The sequence below is a fragment of the Equus przewalskii genome, chromosome 5, assembly GCF_037783145.1.
Source record: "Equus przewalskii isolate Varuska chromosome 5, EquPr2, whole genome shotgun sequence".
In the NCBI taxonomy this organism is placed as follows: domain Eukaryota; kingdom Metazoa; phylum Chordata; class Mammalia; order Perissodactyla; family Equidae; genus Equus; species Equus przewalskii.
This window is the reverse complement of record NC_091835.1, coordinates 84,534,045-84,542,300: the sequence shown is the minus strand read 5'-3', so window position 1 is coordinate 84,542,300 and position 8,256 is coordinate 84,534,045. Positions and strand designations below refer to the sequence as shown.

Here is an 8,256-nt window from a genome sequence, read left to right as displayed (position 1 = left end):
GCAGTGCCATGTCCACGCCCAGGATCCAAACCTGCAAAACCCTGGGCAGCTGAAGCAGAGCATGCGAACTTAACCACTCGGCCATGGGGCCGGGCCTGAAAGATCTGAGCATATGAAAATTTTAAATGTCTCTACACTACCCCTGCCTTCCATAAACATCTAAACCCATAAACAAACTTAAATGACAAAACAAATAGGGGAAAATATTTTCAATAAATTTGACAGCAAGAGATTTAATGTCTTTAATATATAAAGAACTTATAAAAATAAATAAGAAAAATCTTAAGAACCTAATAGTTAAATGGGCAAAGGACATGAGTACCTAATTGGCCAAAGAGAAAATAGAAATGACTAATAAATGTTAAAAATGCCCAGCTTCACCATTAAAAAATTTTTTTTTTATTGTGGTAAAATACACATAACATAAAATTTACCATCTTAACCATTTTTAGTGTACAGTTTAGTGGCCACTTTCACTCAATTAAAGAAATGTGGAAAAAAACAATTAGATACTATTTTTGGTTATTATATGAAAAAAGTTCTTTTTCTTTCTTTCTTTTTTTTAATGATAATAAACCTGGCAAAGGTGGAGTGAATAAGAATGTATTTTGGTACAACCTTTCTGGGAAAATGTATCCAAAACTTTAAAGATGTTCATGCTGTTTGACACAGGAGTCTCATTTTTAGAAATTTATCCTAAGGAAACAATCTGAAATGTGAGTGGAAGTGTTTATAATATACAAGACTATTTATCTTCACAAAATACTAGAAAAATTTAAAAATTCAATAGCAAGAATTAATTAAATAAATTTTGGTATAGCCAGACAATAGATTATTTATGCATCCTCAAAAATGATGCTAATGGAAATTTTTTTTAAATACCATGCAAAATACTTATAATTTGAAGTGAAAAGTATTGATAAAATAGACATTTATACATACATATATATCTACACAGAAAAATTGCTAGAAAGAAATGTGCCAATTTATTAGCAAGATCTTTTTCTGGGTAGTGGAATTACAAGTCAGTAATCTCTCCTTCCTACTTCTATGTATTTTTGAGCTTTGTACAACAACAATGTGCTGCAAATCAACTTGAACTTGGTAGTTATTTATCTTAAAGAAAGTTGGTTGTTAAAGAAAAACAAGGAATAAGCAACAAGTGGGAGGGGACTCTCTTTAGTACGGGAGACATTTGAAAGCCACATGCTGCGAGAAAGAGCTGGTGGAGAGGGAGAGGTTAACAGTGTAAGAACGGGCTCTCGCTGGGCTGAGTTCCGGGGGCACAGGGCCAGGTGAGACCCGGGGGCCCTCTTCCACCCAGGCCTGAAGGAGGAGGATGCAGACAGCTTAGTGGGTCGGAACAAGGAAGTGGAGAGATTCTTGCCTCATGATGGCCATTTTCCCTGAAGGAGAAACAAGTGAGATTATGGGCGTGCACCTTCGGTGAAGCTTGAAAAGAGCATGACGCTTTGAGATTGCCACGGAGCAGAAAGGAGGGGGCTCGTGTGTCATTTCTCCTCCTAGGTCTCCTTATTCTCATCCTCTGGTCCATGATTGGCACCAGTGATCCAAGCCGGAAATCTGGAAATCATCGTCCCCATTCCTGTTGATCAATGAAGTTCTCATAGCTCAACCCCTAAGCGTCTCTCGAGCCAATCCTCTTCTCTCCATCTCTTCTCTGTCTTCCCAGTGAAGAAAACAGGCACGAATAAGTGTGATAAATGTTATAGTCATGACAACAGGTATAGGGTGCAGTGAATACACAAAGGAACGGGTGTCAGGTCTCCGAAGCAGGGGTTGGGCAGGGAGATGGAGTCAGAAAAAGTTTCACAGAGAAGGTGACCCTTCAACTGGATCTTGGAAGGTAAGCAGTTTTCTTTTGATGGAGAAGTGAAGAAAAGTAGAGGCATGAATGTGAACAAAGGCGTGGAGGTGTGACACAGCGAGCAGTTTGTGGACCTGCAAGTCACTTGGTAAACCTTTAGTACAGAGGACAAGACTCTGTGTGTGTGTTTGTCGGGGCTGTGGAAGTGAAAAAAGAGACTCGAGAAGGAAGCAGAGGCCAGATGTTGAAGTTTTAGGCTCTATCCTAAAGGCAATGGAAAATAATTGACAGGTTTTAGACAGGAGAGCAACATAATTAGATTTGGGATTTAAAAAGCTGTGACTGGGGGCTGGCCCCGTGGCCGAGTGGTTAAGTTCACACGCTCCGCTGCAGGCGGCCCAGTGTTTCGTTGGTTCGAATCCTGGGCGCGGACATGGCACTGCTCATCAGACCACGCTGAGGCAGCGTCCCACATGCCACAACTAGAAGAACCCACAACGAAGAATACACAACTATGTACCGGGGGGGCTTTGGGGAGAAAAAGGAAAAAATAAAATCTTTAAAAAAAAAAAATAAAAAAATAAAAAAAAATAAAAAGCTGTGACTGGCTGTAACGTGGAGGATGGATAGGAGGGGTGTAAGCTACTGGAGGCAGTGAGGCAACGTTTTGGAGGTTGTTGTTTAGAGGAGGAATGATGAAGCCCTAAGGGCTGAACTGAGGAAAGTGGGATGTGTTAGAGACGCTGAGGTATTTGCAGGGATGCTTCTCCAAGTGTGGTTCCTGAAGGAGCGACGGTCTGTGAACTGTGTGTTCCCAGTCCACTGTCAATACAGAAATTGAGAGTAAGAATTCAGAAATTTTGTGGCAAGTTAAAGGAGTAATTTTACGTCTGTTAGATCTAATAATAAAAAAATTGTACTTGTCTTTGGTAGATCTTTGCTTTTCATTTCATTTTTCTGATAATTCGCTCTTCTTGTATTTTGTAACAGTGTTGCGCCATATGGGCAGGAAGTACAGAGCGGACGTCGTGGCAGCTGGTGGGGCAGCCCTCACTCCAGGACGCGGTGACCGAGTGGACGCAGGAGTGCGTGGAAGGCTGGCGCATAAGACAACTCCTGGGTCTGACAACTGGGTGTGATAGTTACAGAAGCAGCAATTTTTTTCTTGAAAGATGGTAAATTTCCACTTCCCTGTTGTTTGGGCTAGAGTCATATTTTAAAAAAAGCATTTGGGGAAACATGTCATAACTTTTTATGCCTCTAGGCTTTTGCGTGCACCCTTTTCTCTACCGGAAACATTCCTTCTGCCCTTCCCCACTTGGCCAGTACTTAATATAAAGCCAAATGTCATAATAGCATTTATGTGTCACCAGCATTGTGGTAAATGCCTTTCACTTGTTATTTCATTTAATCCCCGCAATAACCCTGTGATGAAGGGCTCTCATTTTGTAGATTTCGAGAAAATGTACAAGGTTTAGAGAGGTTAAGTAACTTCTTCAAGGCTATCCAGCTAGTAAGCTGGTGGAGCTGGGCTTCAAACCCAAGAAATCCGACTCAAGGACTGTGTGCTTAATCACTAAAGCACATTGCCTCGTCAAGACTCAGCTTAACTGTTGCCTCTTTCAGGAAGCCTTCCTTGTTGTCCTTACTTATGGGTACATCTCCCGCGTTCCCACAAAGCCCATGAACACACCCGTCTCCATCGTGGCGCTTGCCATGCCCTATTGGACGCATTTGTTTATTTGCTGCTTCCCTTTCTTTCTGAAACTGTGACCTCCTTGGAGGCGGGAAGGATTCCTTCCATCTGATCCCTCAGTCCAGAGCACAGTGCCTGGTATTCAGTAGGAGCTTCGTAAATGTCTGTTGAATAGATAGATGCATGGGAACACATGGTCTATTATTGGTGGGACGTTGGCTAGGGCCAGAAAATAGAGGGTACGGGCTAAACCCGAACAGGTAGATTGGGGTCAGATAGTGAAGATTGTTATTTGCTGTGTGTAGGAATTTGCAAGGTGCACTCACAAATGCTTTGTCCTTTGCACATCCACGGATATGATACTCTTCAATGCTATAACTCTGTAATGGGGACACTAACCAGTGGTGTGTGCGTATGTGCTTAACAGCTGCCCCCTCCCTGCCCCTCAAAGCCCTGATTTGTTGTATTTTTTGATTTCCATGTGTACAGGCTCCCATCGGGGTCGGTTTCAAACTGCCAATGTGACGTCACTGGACATGGAAGTGGGAAGGGATGCGCAGTACCATCTCATCATAAAGTGTTTCCACGCCACAGGGACAACAGACGTAGGTGACCTCAAGAGCACAGGCAAGAGCACAATGTACTGAAATCTTAGGAATTGGTGAGTTTTGAGTATTTATCTTTGCTTTTATTATGTCTTTAATTGTAAGTTTATATAACTTAATTTTTATTAAGGGCTCTGTTTAAAGCTGGCTTGCAAAATTCCTTCAATTTTAACAATTAGCTCTCCCGAGCTGACACGAGCTGGCTCCAGACCCCACTGTCACTAGTCCTTTTGCCTGCGGATTCGCTCGGGCCCAGCTCCTGGACTGGTCTCCTTCCCGAGCGGGCCGCTGTGGAAGCTCTGGGCATCGGCTCCTTGAGGGAGCAAGAGCTCTGCGATCTGCTCTGTTCTTTGTGATCCAGGTCCTCAGTCCTCGAGCTCTCGCCTTGTTTTGCAATAACAAACACATCCTACAGATACTGCCACCCTTTCAGAGACTGCTTTTTGTCTTGAATTCTAGTTTCCCTCTGACGTCTCCTTGAGTTAGGGTTGACCAGGTTGTGCAAGTTCTGTGCTGCACGATGGGGCACTGTTCACATGGACTGCTTGCTGGGCTGTCACACGCTACAGACTGTCTAGCGTGTACCTGCCCACTGCTGCTTGGACATGTGCCCCTGATTCGGACTCGCTTTGACTCTGTGGTATGATTCTAGCCTGCATATGCTCTTAGCCTTGGGTCTGCCTTTGGACTCAAGATTCTGTCTTCCTTTTGCTCTGGCAGCTGAAACCTGGCGTTGTTCCAGGATCTGATTACAGGGCTGGCTGGCTTCCTGGCTTCGCTTAGCCAACCACGACCCAAATCTAAAAGCTGATAAGTCGCAACATGAGAAAGTGAGCTGATTTGAACAGAAATTACTATTTTATTGCTGTCAATATCTATCAATAGTTGCAAAGACCATGGTTGCCTTACTCCTAAACAATTCCCGGGGACTCGAGGCACCTGAGAGGTAGGAAGGATGCCTAGGTTAAAATAAAGGAGCAAATGAATTATACAAATGGCAGCTTTTCCTTAGCTGCCAGTTCAAAGCAGGTTCAGAGGAAACTAAGCGGACATGTGGATCTTGTCTAGATTGAGCTTCTCCTTGCTGTAACCCACAGGAAGCATAAATCTAGGCTAAACACTGGACATTGTTGAAATAAAAGACACTGTACTTCTACATGATCTTATACTTATTTGTTATTTGAACTTAATGAAAGCAAGGCTCTTCATTAAGAAAATGGGCTTGGCATTTCTCTTGTGTTCACTAGATATTCACACTGGTAACCTAATATTGATAAAAAAACTAATGTTAATAGGTTTCAGCCTTGAGTATTCTTGAACGACCTAGGAATTGACTTGAGAAAACCACAAGGGAAAAAGCATGTTAAAAAATTCAATAGGTTCTCAGGGCCAGCCTGGCGGCGTAGTGATTAAGTTTGTGCACTCCACTTTGGTGGCCCTGGGGTTCGTGGGTTTGGATCCCAGACACAGACCTACACACTGCTCATCAAGCCATGCTGTGGCAGCGTCCCACATAGGAAATAGAGGAAGATTGGCATAGATGTTAGCTCAGTGACAATCTTCCTCAAGCAAAAAGAGGAAGATTGGCAACAGATGTAAGCTCAGGGCCAATCTTCCTCACACACACAAATTCAATTAGCTCTCTCAGTGGGAATGAAAACCTTTTGTTGCTAGTTTAGGACTCATGCGTTGGTTGGAGGTGAGGAATCGCCCCTGTGCCTCCGTCTTCACTGATGCTCTGCCCTTGCTTCAAGGTGACCAGGGCAGTTGCCGGTCCAGGAAAAGGTTTCTGAGCTTATAATTTTTGTTTATCCAGCCAGGCAAGAGTAAACTGAGGCCACCACAAATGGTGTTATAAACACCCAGGTGCATCTAACAGCTAACACTTGTATGGTGAATGCCATGTGCCAGGGTTTGCATGCATTCACTCATTTAATCTCATTATTTCCCCATTTTACAGTTGAGGATGTGAGGCACCGAGAGGATAAGAAAATCACCAAAGGTCGCATTGCTAAGTGGAAGAGCGTAGATTTCAACCAATGTGTTAAGGCTCTAGAATGTCTTTTATCTAATGTTTCTCTTTCTATTAAATCGAGCAATGATATTCATTTGCTAAAAGATGCTTTGCAGTATCTCTGATTATGCTAGTTATTACTTTTGAATTCAGAAAAAAACGAGCTGGGCCCTTTAAAGGCCTCAGCCAGGGTGCACAGGAAGCTAACAGTGAATTGCGCCACAGAACAAACACATTCTTTCCTTTGGAGTATCAACTCTGTACTGCCTGTGTTATAAAGAGAGCGTCCTCAACAGATTACACTTTAGTGTCTCATGACTGGCATTCAATTTTGACTCAAAAGATTTTTAACTACACTGCTAAGCTCACGTGCTAGAGGCAACATGTCCATCCTTGGAAATTGGTGCTGTACTTTATTCTTTCAGAGAACTGGGGATTTGTCTCATACTTGCTGGATATGTTACATGATCCTATAAAGACATTTTCAAATTAAAGGCTCTTCCCTCGACTTTATTTTTAAAAATCTTTGTAGGCACCAGAACGTATTGGTTCAAAGGATGGGCTCTAGCATCTCATGGCTAATTTTCTGGCCCTTAGATTAGCATCTGTAATGAGGGTAATAAAAACAGACACCTCACGTGGCTGCCTCGAGAGTAGGAGGTACCTGGCACTTCCTAGAACACAGTTAACACTCGGTGTATGTGAATAATTGTTTCACTTATGAAAACTGATATAGGATAGTGCAGTAGGTGGATCTTAGAGCTATAACTTCTCTGAGCCTCAGTTTATTCAGCTCAGAATAAAATTAGTAATTCCCATCTCACAGTGTGCTATGAGGATTAAATAAGGTAACGTGTAAGAAGTACTTAGCACAGGGCCTGGCATATAATAATTTCTTACTAAATGGTAACTTCTATTATTCTATAATGTAGGTCTAGGTAATTTCACAGTGAGATTTGGGACCCAGTATAAAACCATTTTATTTTTAATAATATTTTTCATCTTTTTCTTTGTAGGTCATGTTCTGTTAGAAGAATGAGATAAATATTGGTTTTTACTGTACAGTGATACTTTTCTATATTAATTATGCATTTTAAAAATAAACTTTGGAAAGATATATTGGTGTTTTTCCAATGGTCTTTTTATGAAGGGCCATTAAAACAATGCATAAAAGAAAGAGTGTTCATTCATTATTGATACCTTGTGGCAGTGATTACATCGCTCTGTCTGCCCTCCGGTCCGCCCTCAGAGCCCTCACTTCAACCAGGGCTCAGGACGCAGACGACAGAGGAAGGCAGAGAGCACACCTCCTCCCCTGTCCTCCAGGTCTCGCGTGTCAGCGAGGCCCGCCTCCCCCTGCACCTTCTGCTCTTCTCCTCCGTGGCTCCTTTCCCTTTCCCCACCCAAATGCTCAGGTCTTTTCCACCTTACAAACAAGAAACAAAACAATTTCCCACTGAACTTGTTGCTCCCTTGAAGTACTGTTTCATCTTTCCCTTCTCTTTGACTGCTGGACTTCTGCTAAACGTGGTCCTCACTTCCTTAACGTCTCCCACTCTTCACTCCCTTCTTTCACCCCTAGAACTCTCCAGAAACTGTTACCTTCAAAGCGTTCAGAACCTCCTAACCATCAAGGCATTTGATTTTTTTCGTAGTCTTCATTCTTCTTGACTGTCTGAAACATGTGATACTGTTGAAAATTTGACCATCTCTTAGAGTCTGGGACATTGTTCATACTTTTCTTGACGTTTGTGTCTTGGTTTGCTCATAGAAAATGCTAATGATGCCCTCTTTGCAGATGGTATTGCCAACATATGTAGCAACCAGCAAGATTCACTTGGCAATCTCATTTCCCCCAAGACTGTGAGTCTCGCACTATATCTGTATTTTCGTTTAGATCTTTCTCTAGATGCTCATTCTTCTTTTCTAACATCTATTTCTACCTGTGATAATAAAATCGTGGGTGGTTAAAGCTGGAAGAGTTCTTCAAGAAACCACTCTCAATGTACAGTGAAGGAAATGTGCGGTGAGTAAATTGATTTGGGCCAAGGCTGCTGGGTTAGTAAGGATGGCTTCAGCTTCAAATAACAGAAATCCCAATGTAATTGGCTTA

General features: G+C 42.5%; 1 long non-coding RNA gene across 2 annotated transcripts; it reads left to right on the top strand.

The window, feature by feature from the left end:
* Nucleotides 1–1,181: 1,181 nt before the first annotated feature.
* Nucleotides 1,182–7,260, top strand: LOC103558814 (uncharacterized). Of its 2 annotated transcripts, none has more exons than XR_011540141.1 (4): nt 1,182–1,867; nt 2,819–3,003; nt 4,014–4,185; nt 7,160–7,260. It is a non-coding gene; the product is annotated as an uncharacterized lncRNA (long non-coding RNA). The 2 variants fall into 2 exon arrangements; XR_546850.2 differs by lacking the exon at nt 1,182–1,867 and adding an exon at nt 2,534–2,671.
* Nucleotides 7,261–8,256: the final 996 nt, after the last annotated feature.